The sequence below is a fragment of the Cryptotermes secundus genome, unplaced genomic scaffold (genome assembly GCF_002891405.2).
Source record: "Cryptotermes secundus unplaced genomic scaffold, Csec_1.0 scaffold330, whole genome shotgun sequence".
Classification (NCBI taxonomy): domain Eukaryota; kingdom Metazoa; phylum Arthropoda; class Insecta; order Blattodea; family Kalotermitidae; genus Cryptotermes; species Cryptotermes secundus.
The window spans coordinates 1,709,943-1,731,440 of NW_019734317.1; the positions used below are offsets into that span (position 1 = coordinate 1,709,943).

Sequence of the window (21,498 nt, forward strand, 5' to 3'; positions counted from 1 at the left end):
CTTAAGCACCATGCAATGAAACCGCACGGAGTAACAGTATAGCATCACGTATTCCTAACCTTGGCCTAAAAAATCGTCAGCTACACCCTCCGACCGTTTCAACTCCCACATCCATGAAATAGAAGGATAGGCGGGTTCCAGGGCAGGTCTGGACGTGATGCTGAAGAGAAGAAACTCTACCCCTGGAAAATTCATGCCGGTCGTCCAGCCACTGCTCAGTATGCTGACTTGGGCCAGCCCGTATCATGCTAGATCTACAGATTCTTTTAATTTCAAGCACTTTCACATACTGCGTACATTTAACGAAATGTGCTGGGAAGGGAATTTGCGCTAAAATAAGAGAAAGTATATCTGCATATGCTACAAATGGACAACAAAACTACATGCAATACACACAGCTGTACGTATTGTGATTCAAATCTGATTGAACACCTAAAAGAAAATAGTGGGCAGCGTAAAATCTAAACACTATTAATCTTGAGACCATTTTCTGACATTTGTTAAAATAGGATTGCACTGACTCTACAGCAAATAATTTCTTATATATTGAGGAGAAATCTACTCACATCACTATTCGTATTTCTACGCAAATATGGTTGTTGGTGCTTAGATGTATTCATTTAAAATGCAACCACTATTAACCAAGGACGGCAATTAGACGCATAGCCTAAAGAGTTATCTAAACATTAGAACTAAAGTTTACGTAGCGATGAATAATTTTATATATTTAACAATTATACGTCTCAAGTTAAAATGACCACAGATGAAATTATTGTACACAACATATATTTTACTTTTCAGTAGGAAATAACCCTCTGAAATCTTAATATTTTCGTATGGAGATGTGAAAGTTCTCATGTAGATCGAAAGCAAACGTTACAATTGCTACCCTAATTCTACCCAATTGCATTAACCTTAAAAATGTCGCGAAACAGTACATCGGTTGCTATTTTTACCTTCTCTGTCGTCCCTGTGGTATTTTAAAGCAGGATCGGCACTCGATAGTCAACACCACTGTAACATTCACGTCTGTAATGAACACGAAAGACTTGTTCTGAAACACTGCCTCAGGACAGTCATGTGAGAGAGTATAACCAATGAGATTCGCTACTTTCCCCCCATATGATTGCTTTAATGATCCTCTCAATAGTTCGCTCGCAGATTGGTCTTGAAGGATAACGAACTTGCACTAGTCATGTTCACAGGTAAGAAGACACGCAAGTAAAATTTGACTGCGCGGGGCGGTAGGGGGAATAAATTCAAAACAATACCGTAAACTTTAGTGCATGCAGTTTCTGCTTCAATACTACGCGTACCAGCAGCTCTAAAGTTGTTCCTGTGCTTAACTAATGAAGTTATGAAGATGTTTGGGGCACAGGGGTGTGGTTCCATACATTCTTAATCTCGGAACTAGATGGAGTTCAGCGGTCACTTCTCGCCCGCCTTTTTATCCCTGGGGAAAGACCTCTCGGTATTCATTACAACAGGAGGTTGGGAAAGTAAAATAGCTTAATTTTGAATTATGATTAGAATACTTACTGGGGGGGNCACCAAATTTAAAACACAAACGCAGTAACCGAAAATTACTATCCGTTACCCGTTGGAGAAAAATCATGAAGATCTCAAGTCAGGATAACCAGGAACTCTGTCGAGATTCAAACCGGGTGCCTCAATAATCAAGTATAGAACGTTATGACTACATTTGTCTGATTTATGGATGGTGTGAAAAATAAAAAATAAAGAGGACGCGGTCTTCATTTCCTACTGGCCATATCATATTTATGCTAGAAATAGCATATAGCTGGGCACATTTGACAGAGATGCGATTCCATCACATGAGGAAGGATACAATTGGGGGGGGGGCACGTAGCACACATGAGAGAAATGAAAAATGCATACAAAAGTTTGGTCATAAAGCCTGAATGGAAAGAGACCACTTGGAAGACCAAGGCGCAGATGGTATTCCATTCAACTGGATTCAATGATGGACTCTCGTAAACACAGTAATGAATTTTATGGTAGCATAAAAATCGGAGAATTAGCTTCTCAGAAAGGACCTACCTCCGTGAGTTGGCTGTAGTTCTATAAACTCTACATACGGGAAATACCTACAATACCAAAAATCCTTTCTCCCCTAAAACGACCCGTAAGTAGACCTGCCTACAACTTGGGGTCATACGTATAATTACAGCAAATGCTTATGACGACAAAAGCCTAAATGGATCAGCTATATATAGCAGGTTGCAGACCGACTGGGTTCCGAAGCCGGTCACGGGGATTATTTGTGAACTCGACAGACAACACGCTGGCCATTACACTGTGTGTTTCTCGTCTGCGCATAATTGAGAATGACGGAATCTGATATCCTTCGAACAGAAGGAAAAAAACTCGACAGACATTAGATCACCTTTGAATGCAAGCTTCTAGACGTGATATGTTCGGTATAACAGTGCGTACTTATCTAAACACAAAGATCGAAATATACAAACAACATTTAATCTGTTGTTTTGAGCTAATGCGAAACACTTTCGCCTTAAGTGAAGGCCAGAGATTAAACAGGTTTAAGAACAGGGTGCTGAGAATATTTGGACCTAAAGGAGATGAAGAGGATAGAGAAAACTGCATTACCAGGTAGGCTATCCCCAATGAGATTTCAGGTGGTCTTCCCCAATCTCTACAAGAAAACTCCGGTAGAGTACTTAACTAGACACAACAGTTTCCGTTCCGCGTCCTAAAAATGCATCATTCGCATTCACAGTTTAGTTTGACAGTATACGACCTCTGTAGCAGAGAAAGCGTCGCTGAAGAAAGAAAGAAACAATTACGAAGGAAATGGAGAAAAGAAAGGAAAGAACCCAGATTTGACCTACTCAGCAATGCCTAGTCAAATGCAGACTTCAAACGCAAAACTTCACATGGGAGATTTTATGACAGATTTGTGTGATATCCACATATTCAACCGTGCAGATTGTATGAATGAGCTAGTATAAATTGCATATAACAGAGCAGCGTCTGTTTGCCCGTCACGCCTTTTAATGCACTTCCAAGTGGCATGAAATGCAGAAACTTTATATACGAGTAGACAGAGCCTACAGTACAACATGCAAGACTGCATTAGTGCCAGAAAAAAAATAGTATTTCCGATAAGTGTAACATTCTAATCCCGGAGCAATTATTTAGATGTTCTCGTTCTTTCTGCATCTGTGAAACGATAATTCGACAGAAAAATACAAAGTACAAATATGTTCTACTAAGTCCGTTCCTGAAAAAAAAAAGTGTTTAATTTACGGTATTGGTCACAGAGAAAGTAAAGTATGTGAAGCAGAACTCTATTTTCCAAACGTTTAAAAAAATAATAATAACTAAAAATCCTGTGACATGACGCCTGAAAAACGGAATAGTGAAGTCAGAGAAGACGCTCGTTGATAAGCTACGACTAAGTAAACAATAAGTTTCCGTTACAACGACGAGTTGAAAGACGTTTCCGCTGCAACAAATACGCTGGGATAAATCAACACGTTATCCAGATTTTGACATACGTTTTCATGGCAACGACGAATAACAAAGGAATGAACTGTTGTACCTGGTATCTATCTCCGATCCGCATGAAGCAAGGCCAGGCCGGGATACAGAATCCAGAGAAAAGAGAGGGAGAGTTGAGAATACAAGGACGAGAATGCACCCGTGTGGAGGCGGGGTCGAATCCCTCCACCGTGACCCTGCAAGCCGTAGGAGGCGACGAAAAGGGAACTCTCAAATCTGAGACAGTAAAATATGGTCGCGAGTACCAAGGGACTCGGACCCTAGAAAGACTGCGCTGGCAAGTGCCAGCAGCATATACAAAAGACAGACCCGTCCTCTCGTCAGAGAGGGCGCCCCGCAGAAACAAGACCGTAACTGTCAAACAGTAATAAATATATGGTCTTGAGCCCCATATGAGGCTCGGAACCAAGACTTAGCAATATGACTTTTACTTTGAGTTTGAGAAAGTCCCTGAGGACTGAGGATTGATGATTCAATAGTTGAAGTGCTGAAAACGTTATTTCATATGTTATAGTTGTAGTAATTTTGCGAGTGTTATAATTATTTGTAGTTACGACTTGTGAGTATCCAATAAATCGCTTCACCAATCCAAACCCCGTCTACAAGTCACTAATACATGTGACAATATAAGTAAAATGGAACTTGACATGCGAAATTGAAGCAAATAATAAAAAATAACAAAGCAGGTTTCATCGTGGAAGCCCCGCCAAAAAATGGAGCAACAGGTTATCAAACACATCGGCCGCATAAATTCATTTCCATAATACAAGTCTGAGAAAATCAACAAAGACTAATAATATTCATCTTCCCATGGTGGTTATTGAAAAAAAAATGCAAGTGTTGTCACAAACTTTTCAAATACGTGTGCACGTAGAATATACCTTATATTACGTGAGTCAAAAACGAACATTTAAAGAACAAACAAAATGGTTCAAACACGTAAGCAGGATAATTATGTTTTCATTTGACACAGAATGATAAAACATGTATGTAAGCCACGTCTTATGTTAATACTACGTTCTTCTGGGACGTGACATCGAGTAATCCGGTAGAATGTTACTGGCGTTTCAGAGGAACATACTGCCTCCACCTTCAGGGTTACAATGTTCCTCCAGAAATTTAAACTTAAATGCGATGTATTTAACGACGCTGTCAGTAATCAGACTACGTCACGTAGGACGGTAGGAAAACAGTGATTGCTGAATTATATGAGCTGTGGAAGGAAGTGATCCTGACCTAATTGGGTTTGGCCTGCAGGGGCTGATGAAAACCACGATAAACCTCTGGATACACGGGTTCCGGCCTAATTCGAACCGAGCACCTCCCGAATTTAATTAAGCGTTAGCGCTTGAGCAAACTTGTTCTGTCCCTTTCAAACGCTGGTAACACACCATATCATACCATCAGCGACATCACTTCCACGTTAACCGCACCCTTAACATTCGGCTCTGTGAGAACCCCAAATCTCATATACGTTTTACGTTCATCGTAGTCGAACACATTAATTTGGTGGTGGAGGAGAAAGAACAAACTAAAACAAAAAGCTAAAGCGTTTGCTCTCACTAGTACCATACTAATGATTAATCGCGAAAATTTGTGCCGCAATATGTTACACACACCAACATAAAAATTAATTTCGAAATGTTTTAGTGCATAAATTGCATCGGCGTAGTGTCACATCTGTTACACATTGCACATGGTGCAACCTGCATTTCGCAAATAAAGATGAATTTGTGGGAAGTTCACGAAAATAAGTAACGTCATTAATGACCACAGAAGTTCTAAATTTCGGCGTCCATCTCGCTTTACATACAATCACTGGAGCGAAAATATTCGCAGCAAATACCGGTGCGTATATTTCTTTTGACTAAACAGTAACGCGAAAATTCAACATACGTCGCTGGTAACAGTTGGACGCAGTATATCTAAAACAGTTCTACCTCTTGTTTTGATGGCAGGCCAGCGATGGAAGTTTCCACAGCGTGCAAATGACTTCCTATTGCTACATCCTTGCAGTGTTTTTCTTATTACGTAGGTCGTACGGAAAGTCATGAGCAACTTTTTTTGCATGCAACCTGGGAACAGCAGACGAAAGGGAGTATGGTGGTAGGTGGAACTAGGTGTTGTGTTAACCTTGAGTGTATTGTGACGTCAATAGCTTGCATCACGTGACCAGTATCACTCCTAACAAAATGGCCGACAACGATATGTCGTTTCGCCAGCGTGCTGTCATCGAATTTCTTGTGAAAGAGGAAATCCCTGCTGCAGAAATTCACCAGAGACTTCAGCACGCTTATGGAAGTGTGCGCATGGGTGCGAGCAGTGTTCAAAGATGGGTGAAACATTTTAAAGATGGGAACACCAGCATCGGAGCTGTCCTCGAACAGCCTCAACTGAACGCAACAAGTAAAGAGTGGAGGTGATCATTCAAGATGACAGGCGTGTGACTGTGGACCCAATTGTCCGAAAACTTGGAATAGGGCACAGTGCAGTACAGGTGATGATTGAAAGCTTGGGCTATAGGAAGGTTTGTGCTCGTTGGGTCCCGCGGTTATTGACCGAAAACCACAAAGGTCAGCGAAAAGCCATCACCTCAGAACCGCTGCAGAGATATCGACATGAAGGCGATTATTTTTTGCTCTGTATTGTGACAGGTGATGGAAGCTGGTTTCACCATTTCAAGCCTGAAATGAAACGGCAGAGTATGGAATGGCACCATTTGCATTCACCATCAAAAAAGAAGGCAAAGACAGTGCCATCAGCTGCAAAGGTGATGGGCACAGTGTTCTGGGATGCAGAGGGGTTTATTCTGGCAGAATTCCTGGAACCTGGACAAACCATCAATGCTGCTCGGTTATGTCCAGACGCTGCACAAGCTCCGTCGTGCATTGCTCGATAAACGCCCGGGACAAAACATCATCGTCCTGCATGACAATGCTCGCCCCCACGCCGCTCGCCTCGCATTGGAAGCAACTGCAAAGATGGGGTGGGAAGTTCTTCCACACCCCTCCTATAGCCCTGATCTGGCACCCTCCAACTACCATCTTTTTGGATTTGAGACAAGGGAGGCAATTCAGAAAGCAGTGTGTCAGTGTCTTCGGATGGCTGGAACGGAATTTTACAGAAGGGGAATTTTCAAACTTCCAGAATGCTGGGAGAAATGTGTACAAAGAAGTGGCGATTATGTGGAAAAATAAAGAAAGGTCTGTAGATTGAGGTGGTGTATTTGGTTTGTCAATAATAAAGCATGTTACTTTACAAAAAACTGTTGCTCATGACTTTCAGTACGACTCTCGTATTATGCCTTAGCAAATGTCATACTGCATACCCCGCTTTCATCTTATGGCATGGCAGATCTTACATCATGACATTTTTCAAAGATTCACTTGACAAACGCCCTGGGCAATGCAAGGCCAAAGGAGGCTTCTTACAATGAAAGTTTTCATTAGAACTGCATATTATTCAAAATCAATTTGGAACACTCGCAAACCCAAACATGACTGGAAATGGTGTCTCCATAATGTACATAAAGTTATCAGCAGCTGTCTATGTAAATGTACTTAGATATAAGAATTAATAATTAAATTCAAATTAGTGAAAGTCTCCCACATAGGATTTTATGAAAATATGGAAAGGTTTATGTGTTATATAGAAAGGATCATTTATGGGAAACTAGTCATTATGGGTCATTATGGGTCAATATGGCTGTAAATGGGAATTTCCTAACAACAACCTCCCATACCAAATTTCAACAAAATCTGTCAAACTGTTTATGCTATAAATGACTAAGTCTATTTATTGTTTTGGGTATTCTAGGCTTTGTTACAGACTAATACAAATGAAAATGAGAGTTTCCCCAACAACTTTTAGTGTAAATCTTCCATATTACATTTAAACATCTATGAAATGCTTTATGGGATATATGGGAAGGTCCATTTATGATCTTGAGTACGGTAAAGTTGTCCCTGTGCTTAACTATGCCATGAGGACATATAGGGGAGTGGACGTATAGATCTACATATGATCTTGAGTAACCAAGGCCTTATTATGGATAAATAGATATGGCTTAAAATCTGAATTGCCCAAATTTTGGTGTACTTATTTCACATAAAACTCCAACATTATATTTAAACTGTTTATGGGATATAATGAAAAGTCTGTTTACGAACTTACGTAAACCAGGATTTATTATGATCAACATATTTAAAAATCATAAGTAAAAAATGGATCACAGTGTAATTTTCTCTTCCAAGTAAATTTTCAACAATATCTTTGAAAAGGTTTGGGGACATTTGGTTAAGTCCATTTATGATGACCTTATGTAAAACAAGCTTTGTTACAGATCAATATGACTGAAACTCTGAACTGTCTAAGAACATTTAGTAAATTTTAAGCACATCTATTCAACTGTTTAGGAGCTGACACCAGGTCACACACATACGCACACAGGTCGTGATCTCCACATAGGGCGTCTTACTCCATAAACAAGGCTTAATAAAATGCTGATGAGGTATGCCTGGTCATTTCTCTAAATATGAAAATTTCACACAAACTGTGAACACAATTTTATAACCTGTGTGCAATTTGATATACCGCTGCCCAACAGTTGAACACTACGCTGGTAAATTTCAATACAACAAATACAAGTCTGGAAATCATTTTGAAAATTTAACAGTTCCCCTGATGGTCAAGAAATTCGTCCCTTATGGAACCCGATGGTTCATTAATGTGTTCACAGGAGTCTGCCACTGGTCTCTACCTTGGGCCAGATGAATCCAGTCTATATCTTCTTACTCAATTCGAAGTTTCAAACCCATACCAGACAACAGATAAAATTGCAGTTGGAAAGTAAAAACGTAAAAAGTAATGTATCCCTGTAACAGGCTGTAGAGGCCCACAGGGTTGTGAGATGCTGAGGTTCCCACATTTTATAGACAGTTGGCTCACAGATGGCAGCAAGTTTGTCAGCCTTATGTGCCGGCCACCATTTACCGCCAAGAATACTCCTGGTACTCATTTCTGTTAGAGGCTGAGTTGACCCCAGGGCCATAGTGCAGCTGGAAGGATTAGGTCAATTGAAAAAAAAATCCAATGACCTCATCAGGACTTGAACCCACAACCTTCCGGCTTGTAGCATAGTGCCTCAACCAACTACGCTACCGCGTGCCCCTGCAGTTAGAAGGTATGAGATAATTTTAACATTTTAAGATAGCAATTGGGACTAGTAACAACAGACCAGCAACAACATACCAGATCTGAAGTTCTCACAGTGGTGAATATGAAGAATACTACCGTCTGGGCTATAATTCTGCATACTGTACGAAACTCTAATTTTAGGAGTAAGGAAACAGGGGTAAAGGAGGAAGGGATGGAAACAGACCTATCTACTATATGTAGTACAGCAATATATGATCAGTTCTGAGCATACTGGCAACTAGCTTGAACAGCCAAGACAGCGAAAGTGGTGAATGTTTTTGCTCAGGTAGTAGTCACTGATCCATGTTGTCTACCTTGCCTTTAGTGCTTTGGGCTTTCTGCAGTCCTTGAAAATCTCAAGATAGAGTCTCACAGAGTAGTCCAAGAGAAGTCCTCCTTTTGGAAGAACGTACTGCCTCCATTTTCAAAGTCAAAGAGTAGGTCAAGCTTAGCTTCATGCCTGCTTCTTCCTAATTTCTTGCTTGGCTTACTCAACCCTAGAGGAGCCACGATTCTCCTAAACATCAGTGGCCTCCTTATGGGCTAGATGGGTTACACACCAGAAGAGTATTCTGGGCATCACCAACTGATAATGCAAACAGTAATTAGCTGGACAAATAATGCTGTAACAGGTTTTCTCAAGTCTTTCCAGCTTCCCCTGCCACTCACTGATAAATATTTCTCAAAACAAGGAGTGCTATATTCTGGGATATAACACTGCGTAGTCTGCTGAAAGTAAACCAACGATTCAGATGAAGATGTCATAGGAAGCAAACAGAGCTCTACTTGCTGCCTGCTTCACGCTGGTTTCTTGCTTGGATTTATTCTTCAGCCCTAAAGATGGAATCGTCGGTGGGTTGCCTTTCAGCAGACTAATGGGCATTATATTCCGGATGATGGAACTCTTCGTGACCATTGCTGTGAAGGCCTCAAATCCTACATTTCCCAAAACCTTTACTCAGGCAAACGATAAGCAATGCTTAACAAAAGTATAATTAGACAGTCTTACAAATACAATTTTCAGAAACAAAAATCTAACCTTTAAGGTTGTTGGAGATCATCTCTACACTATTCAAAAACATGTTTCATGCGTTTCTTAGGCCTCTACCCTTTATCTTGGACATTTGCCAATTTAAATTATCAACAAGTCAAACAACTGATGGAAGCTATGTTAAACCAGATCCTACAGGTATCAGTTTGCACAGCCTCAAATTACTATACATTCACTTTACTTGGGATGTTTACTACCTGGATGTTGTCCATCCTCTGGTATTCTAGATCAACACCAGTTTTGGAAACTGGATATGTTTTGATCTTCAGGGAAAAAGTGAGGAGGCACCTACTCAAGTAGATCAATTAGAAATGCTGTTCTCAATCAATGAATAAGATCTATGACTTTGTGAAGATAATTTGTTAATAAAATTACTGTTTTTGGACATCATCCATCATGCTGTTTTTTATTTAAAAAACGTTTCAGAGACTGAATTCTATCTCTGTCTTCAGGTAAAACCCTACTCAGTTTGGTCTAATCTACAGAGCTAGTCTCTCAGGAGAGATGTCATAAAAAAACAAAAAGTGCCTCAATCACTCACTCAATCAACAGGTGCCCCTCCAACTTTTCATACTAAGATGGAAAAATATCCAGTTTCTGAAACACTGTATTCTTTTGCAATACAAGGTGATCTACAAGTCCAGAAAATCAGTAATCCCAAATGTAATAAACTATCCTCAGAAAGATTTACAGTCACTTTTCTTGTTTCTGGATATTAAATAAATGGCATTGGGCATTCATTTGAGTTTCTATGGCTAATTTTATGACGGTGTCAGTATCTCAAATTGTACAGGGTTGAATGGTGGGATAACTAAACAATAACAACTTGGAAAGAGTTTAGAAGGAAGAAGTCGTGGTCTAGTGAAGATACTATCCTGGCAATAACCTTGGTAACTGAAAAAAAAACCATAGAGTCAGGATAGCCTGTCCTCTGGCTGAGATTTGAACTGAGCATCTCAATTACTATTACTATTATCATCACTGTCACCATAAACAATAATATTGCTAATTATTAGTATGTTATTAATGTTAGAAAGAGACAATACAGCAAGTTATCTTCTGCTACAAACAGTAATGGGTTTTATTTCGTTTAAAGAGGCCTGTAAAAATATCTCTGAACATTTAGCTTATAGTGAGATTTGAGATTCTCATGGTGATTAATATGAAGATTACAGTCTACTGGGATGTGACGCCGTGTAGCTTGGTAGAGTGGTGACAAACTGGAGGAGGAACTTGCTGCATCTATCTTCGGGGTAGAAGAACGTGCCTTGAAGATAGATGCAGCAATTTTTTTTCTTAGAAATGTGGTTCCTCTCTACCAAACTATAGGGCATCACATACCAAGCCTACCTCGAGAACCTCAATATCATAGCACGTGTTCCGTTACACATGAATCTTGTAGCATATATGTATTGCGAACTGTCATTCAAAACAAGCAAATGTCAAATGGAACAAGTGAGAATGAAAATTCATCGATTCAGCAGAACAACGAAAATGATAAATGAATGAATAAAAATAGCAGTGAAGAGTAGAGAAGTGCTGTTTTATGCAATACTTACGGGTCAGAAGAATCTGCACTTCAGAAACTAACTAAACTTTCCAACCTCAAAGCACCAGTGACAATTGTATCCTCACACGACGGTTGTCTTCGATAAAACACACTACCGCGGCGCCTCGGTCGTATTTTCGGTTCCCAAAGATTAGCCAATCAGAAACGAGAACGTCGGTGGGAGGGTAGTGGCGTGATTGCTGACGTAGACATGCATGAAACTAGGACTAGCGTAGGGGTCTAACGTTGGCTGTACAGGCGATCAATGAACAAATTAGTTCTCCAGATATTCGAATACAAGCTTAATGGGCATGCGTAAACGACACAAATTTTTAAACCAAGGAAGACTGTCTACTACAAATTTACAATTACAACTAGTATAATATACACATTCAAGTTCAGCCTAGGACTGTTAAAAATTACTGTACGCAAAATTCCATGCTTTTATATGTAATTTCCTAACACTTTTCTACGCTTCAGACAATATTAAAAAAATACACGTGCTAAACTAAATACCTGTACGTAAGTTACAGATGTAATGCTCTCAATACAGTAAAATAATGCAATTCGTAGCTCCCATTAAACCAGAATATAAGATTTCAGGCATTAATTTTGTCTACCCCACAGTTCCGAATTATTGCATAGTTTCGTTTCAATATGTTAATTTTAGATTTAGTTTACTTTCTCTATATTATGTAGAATCACAATTTGTCACTCTAAACCAATTTTGATCAAACCATCACGTCTAGGCATCTTCAAAATAAACACTCTCTTAATTACACCCCAGACCTAAAAACAAAGAAATGTACGACACAGACGTGGAAATACATGTATTACCATTATTAATTGCTGACGCAATAACAAATTATTACACATGGAACGCGTGCCGCGTATGGAAGATTCAACGCATTGCCATTACACAACTGTACCCTAAATACAGCCGACAAATATGTAAAGTTGTCACTGTGCGTAAATAAGCATCGCACCACGCAGAAGCCAACATACAATTCACCTTTTTTTTTTTTTAAGATTACAATTGAACAAGAAAGTAGAAACGAGTATATTGAATACTAGTACCAAATTTGTGGCGCGAACTATGCTTCAGTACAGAGACCCACAACTTTAGGAGGATTCGTAAAAATACGAAATGGCCTAAACATAAGTTTGTACGCAGATTTTCTGGCTAACGCCCCCTCTATGGAAAGAATGGGGCGACGCCCATATGTACGAATGAAAGTATAGTGCATTCTTAACGTCGGCACTACTTGGAGGCGAATAGTCAGGTTCACGCCATAGCTGCTGTACTCCGGGAGAAAGATTACCTGGTGCCAATTAAATAGGGTGTGGGCGGGCCTCAGAGCCAGTCTGGAAGTCTGGACGCTGTGAAAAAGCGAAAAATCTCTTGGCCCTGCCGGAAATAGAACCTCGACTCCCGGTTATTTAGTCTGTAATTTAATCTTTATACCGATTCAGCTATCCCAGCGGAAGAAAATCTCAAAGTAAAATTAATCTGTTTCCTTACACAGCAACAGACCTGTTTTATAGCACCGCTTATCTTTGTCAAGCTATATTGTACGAACACAAGTCTCAGGATACCCAACATATTGTCACAGATCAAAAAGAGAAACTAAACTTCCCTTAGCTGACAAACATCTATTAGTAAAGTTCAATGTTTGCGACAAAACTGTGATATTAACGAAAGAAATTTTCTGTACTGATGATTCAATATCTTATAGAGATACGGAATAATTCGTAGATAAGATAATTAAGACGTTCTGGTACTGAAACTTAGATCAAGTATAGAAGGCACGGATCTGCAACATTCTTCTAGGACGGTAGAAATTCCAAGGAGTGACGGTAGATGGCAGAAACAAAGTTATATCCCGAGAAGTATAAAGTGGAAAAAACGCATATTTATTAGAAATAATTATAATATCATTGTCCACTGATGTACATCAATGGGCAATAAAATAAATAAAACCCCAACTAAAGCATTAACCTAACATAAAATATCCAGCGAAAATTAAACTCAAAACACTAACAATACAAATTACCCAGTCAACGCAACTATGATAAATAATAAATTATAGTTGCGTTGACGGTGGAATTTGTATTATTAGTTATACTCTTGCAACAGGATGCAAACATTAAAAATAAAAATACATTCAAGGCAACTTTCTCCAAGATCAAGTATGATAAATTTTAACCGAATTCATGTTTGTGTGTGTACTATCAAGACGGTTTCTTGTAACTGAAAATTTGCCCTTCTCGAACAAATTATTTATCAACTGAGAAGAAGAGAAATTAATTTTCCAGCGGATTTACAAAAGCACTATCATAAGTGTTGATGGTTAATTACAATAAATAATCGTTCCATATTAATACATGGACCTAAATCTATAAAGAAAAACTAAATCCACTCAAAGTACTAATTTAACCACTCCCAGTCAAAAAAGAAAAAACTCTGGCCTACCGAAGTTTTCGTAAGTTTGGTCCTGTCTGTGTAATATTGTCAGAATTCTCATTATAAGATACCGCCACGCAAAACATTTAGTGACAATACTTATATCTTACTGACACTTCATACCCAATACGTACTTCGGTGGACATGGCTTGCGACAGCACATCGGAAAAATGTTTTCAAATAAAAATTGAAATCAACATATTGAAGACTATCATGATATCATGACACGTTTCGTTGTCTGACTCTCTCTATTATTCATCACTGATTTTAGGAAACAGATACACGTAATTTCTGTTTTCAGCTGAGGAACGACAGGACAACTGAAGATATGCGTCTCGTAACAGGCTTGTCAAACGAAATTCTTTTATGATTTAGGGCTAAGGCTGCGAAACAAAACAGCGTTTCAAAGAAAACGTTACACTCCGACATATATCAACCTGATTTCTTCGGCATTAAGTACAACTTATGAGCATAACCATTTACGAAAAAAATATGTAACTTATTTGTCACAAATTTATTTATGCAGTCCGTTACGCTCGCCCGCCATAAATGTAGTACCTACCTACATATGAGCAACAAGCGCCTCACATAACTCGAATTAATTTATTCGGTTAAAAATACTCCCTGCCAAGGAAGCAAAAAGCGGGTTTTACTAACTTTCGAGAATCACATAAATCATTCTTGTATGTTGCTGTCAGGAGTCACACAACGAAGAAAAGGCGAAAGTTGAAATTCTCCAGTTACACCTACAGAAATCATCTTCAATTATAGACACAAAGGCAGATAGTTTCGCTTCTCATGTTTTGCTCGTCGTCAGAGTTGAAGTGGACCGAATAAAGCCGTTGTGAAAAAGTTTACAACAAAAACAATCGAATTTTTAAAGAAAACACGAAGTTTCTCCATGTACTGGGCCCGGTAGCGTAGTTGGTTGAGACACTATGCTACAAGCCGGAAGGTCACGGGTTCAATTCCCGAAGCGGTCATTGGACTTTTTCCAATTGACGCAATCCTTCCAGCCGCACTATGGCCCTGGGGTCGGCTAAGCCTCTAACAGAAATGAGTACCAGGAATATTCTTGGGATATTCTTGGGGCTAAGGGTGGCCGGCGGGTAGGGCTGACAACCTTGCCGCCATCTATGAACCGATTGTCTATAAAATGTGGGAACCTCAACATCTCACAGCCCTATGGGCCTCCACGGCTTATTACAGGGATACCTTTACTTTTACGTTTTTACTGAGCCCTGCGGTGAAGGTACTCTGAATAGTTTTCTTTGTTCTCCAATTCTGTCCATTCCACATATTCTTTAGAAGGAAGTTATTTTGGGGAGAGGCAGAAAATAGCACATATCAAACATTTAGCAATGTATCTACTGGCATTGACTTTTCCAATAAGCATTTCATGATATTCTATGTGCTACTTTGAGAGAACATTCATCTCGAATGTTATTATACTTCAGCGACGAATTTTTAATATCCACATATCCATAATATTATTAAAAACTCTACAACACAGTCCCGAACTTCTACTATCTTATAACTTTTCTTGCCACATATGTAGTACCACCGAACCATGGGGAAAACATAATTTAATTTCATTTTTCAGTATGTTAGTTGGGCTGACACGGTTAATGTAAACACTCCTCCACTCTCCGGAGCTAAGTGGTAACAAGTGTTCCTGAAATATAATATGGTCTTAATTTCATTATTAAAACAATTATAATTGTTTTAATTAATTTAATTAATTAAGACCAAACTATGATAATTATCATAGTTTGGTGCACTTCCCAAATATTTTAATCTCGAAAAGTCTTCAAGCGGCTTAGTAGCTATTTTGAATTTTTTCCGTATTCTAATGACAAAATATGAGCATACCTATTTCGAAATTTGTATGTTTATTTCTTGACGAATCTAATTATTTGCGATTACTATGGTTCTTGTGTTTGTCTTCGTGGTATCTACTTTGTCACAAAATGAATTTACATCAGCGTCATAAATTTGAAACTGATGTTTTCCACTCAAATCCAATCACTTCTAGATCTCAGAGCCTTGATAGATCTGTACATCAAATGAAGGTTAAAATGGGTGACGTTACACACATCGTGGCTTCAGACTATTCTAAGACGTACCACAAAATATTTATTATACTGTCACGTGATAGAGTGCCTATACACGGGTCTTGAACTGATGCCTCGATTTATTGCACACTTTGATATAGTGCGTGACTACAATTTACAATTCACTATCACACACACACACACACACACCAGTGTTCACACTCAATTCTTCACTGCCGTTGCTTGGTAGCAACTTTCAATGGTGGACGTCGCCTCTCCTCTCGGTTCCCGAAATGTCACAGGTTTCAGCTGCCACATTCTAACAGCAACAGCTCACAACGTATGAACGCTAGCAGTTTTCTATCTTGACATGATCTCACGTAGGAAATGTCTCTTTCATTATTGCTGTTCTCTCGTTGTCGTAGAAACGTGTTTGTTTGCGGAGCCGTTACTCAGCAGTGGCTGTTGTATAGTTGCTTTTTCGCGGTCATTGTTTCTACACGCCACAATACTTATTACCAGGGCCCGGATTTTGATGGTCTGAAAATATTTAAAAAAAATGACCTATAAATGACCGAAAAAATCCAGAAAAATTACCTAAAATATGAACCAAAAATGTAATATGTCAGAATTCGAAAAATGCTGCATAATGTTTCATAACCTGAGTTTTTGTCCAGAACACTTCTCATTTTTCTCGACACCATTTTACGAATGCCCCTGACACTTTCTCCAAATCACTGGCTTTTTTTTTTTTCACCAAAGCGAGCGAGTCTTCTAGCGTTGCTTCTTTTCCCTGCAAGCATTGGATTCCTTCTGTCAAGGAACTGAAATTTGCCTTTATGATGGCCAGCTGTCCTTCCATTTCGATGCACGAGAACTGTTCCTGAGCGGCTTCAATTTCCCTCGCATCCTCCGTCTTCATTGAATCTACAGTGTTCTTCACTACCTGAAAATGATCGCAAAAGTAAATTGCAGCATCAATCCACGTTACCCACCTTGTAACGAAGGTTTCCGGTGGCAGTGGAACACCAGGAGCCATAGATTTAAAATGCAATTTACGAGCTGGAGCTTTGACGAAAATCTTCTTCGTCCTCGACATGAGAGCATCCACTTGAGGAAATTTTGATCCCACTTCCTCCGTCATTCTATGCAGTGCATGAGCTGGGCAAATAACGTGCACCAATTTCGTATATAAAGACTTTATTGATTTGCCTGCTTTTATAATATATGGGGCTGCATCGGTCACAAAAAGCAAGACGTCGTCGTGTCGTATACCCTCTGGCCACAGTAGAAACATCGACCTGTCGAAGAGTTTCCAAATTGTGGAATGATTAACGGATTCTAGCACCTCACTCGTAAGCTGAAACACTTCACCCGGTCCGCCAATTTCCAAGGTTCCAATGATGACGCTTGTCTCCGTATCGCAGGTCTCATCAATGGAAACGAAAATCTTCTTCCCGTGCACTTTATTCCTAACCATTTCCAGGATACTGTTGTAGCACCGGGAAAGGTAGTTCTTCCTGAGGGTGGATTCATCCGGGATGGAACGACCACAGTTTATTTCCAGAAATTTTTTCAGTTTTCCATTGTTCAGAGCCCAAAACGGAATATTTGCAGACGCCAGAGCATCACACAGATTTCTGAAAAATTCCAGTGACTTATTTCCACCTCCAGATGAACACTGCTGCACTAACATTTGCACAGCTTTCTTTTTGTTCGAAACTTGCACCGCCCGTATATGCTTGTTGGGGCCGATATGTTGTTGTACCGTGAATCTTTTTTCTGCCGCTACTTTTGTGTCACACATCTTGCAGTATAAAATGTCACCGTCAGTTGAAAATATATCATCTCCAAACTCAGCTTTAAATGACACGATTTAGTTGGCTTTGCTTTTGGCATCGTGATAAAATTAATCATTCCAGCGCAACACAGAACTGAACTTTTCTCACCGAGAACTTTTCGTCAACTGTATGGTCAAGGGCGAGGAACTGAAGACAGAAGGAATTTTATTGAACAACAATGTCATATGAAGCAAGAGATTCCGGCTAGAAATATGTGTAACTAAGCAAATTGCTTTGTACAAAGAGCCGCAGTGTGAGTAGTAGAACGGAAAGGACGGGCCAGGATTACAACCTATTATTGTATACTATGGCCTTTGTAGAGACCGCTTAGGAGAAAGAGAAAGAACACTTTGCTTCCATATTATTCACATTTGAGGAAACATATGAAGAAAAATTCCCTAAAATCGCCAAAAAATGACAAGAAATACCCTTAAAAGCCCCAAAATTTACCAAAAAATGATCCCCAAAATTAAAAAATGACCTTAAACCTAAAAATTACAAAAAGTTACCTATAAAATTTGCATTTCTGTAACCAGCAGCTCATATCCGAGATGTATATATTTAAGAGCATCGCATAGGATACAAGGAAAAAAATATGACATGTCATCAAAATCCGAGCCCTGCTTGTTACCCTTCAGTCGGCTGTCAACGAAGAGCTGATGACATTTATTTTGATGTCAGCAGTCTATTTGGCTTCCTTATGGACACCTTGCTTCTTCATGCCGTTAGCGATCTTGAACTCTCTGGTTGTACTGTAAACTGGTTTTGTCGTTACCTAACAAACAGACAATCCCAGATATGTGCTTATGGCATTTTAACTTATATATCTGTGTTCCTCAATGATTTGATCTGTGGCCTCTGCTTTTCAACGACTTATATGATAGAATTAACTACTCTAGGCTTCTACTTTTTACAGATTATATAAACATCTGCCGAGCTATTAATTCTCCTGAAGGTTGTCTAGAGCCCGATATTGATTCTATACGATGTTGGTGCGCTGCTAACTATATGACATGCAGTATCTGTAAAACTAGAGTTCTATCTTTCTTAAGGAAAAATTACATACTGATTTCAAGTATAAAATGCCCATCCTCTGTGACACGTACCGACCTTACTAAAGGTGTGGAGATAAACCTATATTCTAAACTTCATTCGAGTAACCATCTCAACAATATATTTTTCTGCTGCATTAAGTTGTTGGGTCTAGTTGGCAGCCTAACGTTCACCTTCGCATCCCTGGAATGCATTTTTGTTAGTTGGATTTAAGTTTGAATACGCGACTGGTATTTGGAATTCTAATATATCTACTGATGCCAACAAACTGAAAGGCACCCAGCAGAAAATTGTTGCCCACTCTTTCAATTGTTTTTAGAGAAGTTAAAATTGCACACCATACATAGCAGGAGTATTAACTCGCTGCATTGCTTCATATTCAATTTTATGTTGGTTCCATATATGGCCCTTTTGGAAACCGCCGAACTTCCAGTTTCTACTAGACGTGTCAGGCTTAATGTCTACTCTTCTAGTAAAACTGTCCTGTTAGCTACGCTTCAGCTACTAAGGTTGTTTGTTGGAACGTTGACGTATTTGAGCCAAAACTGTTTCTCTTAATCATAGTGTATAATTTGTACGTCTTAAATACTAAAATATTAATGACAATCGTCATTAATTTATATACATATTCTCATCACATCATTGTTGGCATGAATGCACAAATTGAATGGTAATTGTCTAAATGATGTACGTTGGCTAATTAACCAGATCTTGTCGTTCTTGGCGTGTGGTGGAAGCTCTATTGTGCAGACTCTGAATCAAACCTCTTTGCACATGTGGCGGATGGTTACAGTTGAAGTTGAGGTATGTAACCGCACCATGCAGGAATATCTTTAATGTTGTTAATTTACATTATTAATTATAATTTCTACAAGGAAAAGAAATCTATTGCCAGTTAACAAAGGATGAAACACGATGGATCCCAGCACCAGCAGGCGTCAAGAAAGACATCTGACCTTTTTTAGAGACAGGCAAGCTGCATGTAACTTGTAAACCCAGAACAGAACAGGAAGTGTCCCGCTGCGTTTTCTGGGAATTTCAATGCTTAACTTCGGCTGTACGAGTCTTTGAAAATTTGAGGCTTGACAGATACGACTCGCAATAATTTTCGGAGAGGCGTGCCGAGCGATTTCTGTCAGAGGGACCGCCTAGTACTTAGGCCCAAATTTACTTGGATCTCGTTAGGGATTGGCGGAATGTAAATGAGACTAACACCCCAATTTTAGGTCCAGCCAATCGTAAAAATTCAGAGGAGAGGAAACCGGGCGTTCCCGGAACCGACAAGACTTCTGCCTCTCCGGAGCGACCAGTCGTCTTAGAGAGTGACAGTAGTAGCATCACGACATTCGGACCTCCCATACATTAAATCGGTGTTGCCCAAGTCCGGTACACAAATTCAACAGTGTTACAGCCTTGTAATAGGTAATTCTCGTTCGCATCTGCAATAAAGAGCGACAGTGTTGAGTGAAGTGTGTTTCAAGTGTTCTCTATCTCCTTGTGTGAGCAAGGCCCAGACGTCGCCCTGAGACAGAATCTTGTCCTACCAACTGAGCGGTCGAAACTCCAAACGCCCACCTATCCACGTCCCCCACCCAATTTTGTTTACCCCGTTCCAAATTCGTGGATTGCACCAAAGTCCACTGGCGCCCATACCGATTCAAATTCAGAGTAATTCCACAACCTACTCTGAACCAAACAGCAACGAGGAAGCGGCGCATAAAAGTGGAGGAGCCGGGCAAGACCCACGCAGCCGTGGATACCACCCAGCAGCAGCAGTAATGACCACTACGGTAAAGGTAGGTGTCCGACCCAGGAACCGGCGGGCATCGATCGACACATGAGAGCAAGAAGGGCAGTTAGAGAGAGAACAAGTGGAACTCAACGTAAGGGCTAACGACGATTAGAATACCGGCCAGTGTGGGTGTGTTCCCTGTAGACTTTGGTGGCTAGCGTCGTCTCTTCCTTGCTGACTAGCACATCAAGAAATGCAGTTGCATTGTATGACACTGTTTCCATGGTGAACTTGATGGACGGCCTTAAACTGTTGAAGTGGCTGAGGAAATCCTGCAACTGCTCTGGACCGTGAGGCCAGACCACAAACGTTTCATCAACGTACCGGAGCCACAGCGGTGGTTTACGTTGTGCCGATTCAAGAGCCAATTTCTCAAAATGTTCCATGAAGATGTTGCTCACGATGGGTGATAGGGAGCTTCCCCTAATGAACGTGATAAAATTGCAGCAATTGAAGCTCTTATTCCTTATCATACTGTGCGTCACGGCCAAAGTTGTCACACAAATGGCTGCTTGGCGACATTGATAAATAAAATTTATGAACCAAAATTTACTTCACGTACCAAATCGGAAGAAATAATTACAAACGTTTTCTCGCCGTATGTACTGGGCGAAGTAATAAAGGATTTGAATAAAATAAACCGCAATACAGTCAGTTTAGATGCATCAAACAAAGAAGACATCAGACTTTTTCCAATAGTTTTGCAGTGCTTTTTGTCTAATTGTGGTGCTGAAGACAAAATTATAGCCTTTGTTTCCTTACCTGGTGAATCCCCCGACCTACTGTGGGCTATGTGGAAGGCAGTAAGTGACAAATTTGCCTTACAAAACAAAATTGTTGTTTTGTGTAACACCAATTTTTGTTGTTATAACTTCATAACCATTAATGCCTGCATACCTTACAAGTTTCCAAACATTATACACACACACACACACACACACACACACACACGTAC

At 39.8% G+C, this 21,498-nt stretch overlaps 1 protein-coding gene across 5 annotated transcripts in view; it reads right to left on the reverse strand.

Moving 5' to 3' along the window:
* LOC111868541 (long-chain-fatty-acid--CoA ligase 4) overlaps nucleotides 1–21,422 on the reverse strand; it is a 70,636-nt gene extending 49,214 nt beyond the window's left edge. Inside the window, exon 1 of one of the 5 annotated variants that reach the window (XM_023859265.2) lies at nucleotides 21,306–21,422. The gene's annotated coding sequence lies outside the window, so the exon portion shown is untranslated. Of the gene's footprint in view, nucleotides 1–956; nucleotides 1,114–11,349; nucleotides 11,456–21,305 lie in introns of those variants that run through there. The other 4 variants (XM_023859261.2, XM_023859263.1, XM_023859262.2 and 1 more) reach the window with 4 other exon arrangements.
* Nucleotides 21,423–21,498: the final 76 nt, after the last annotated feature.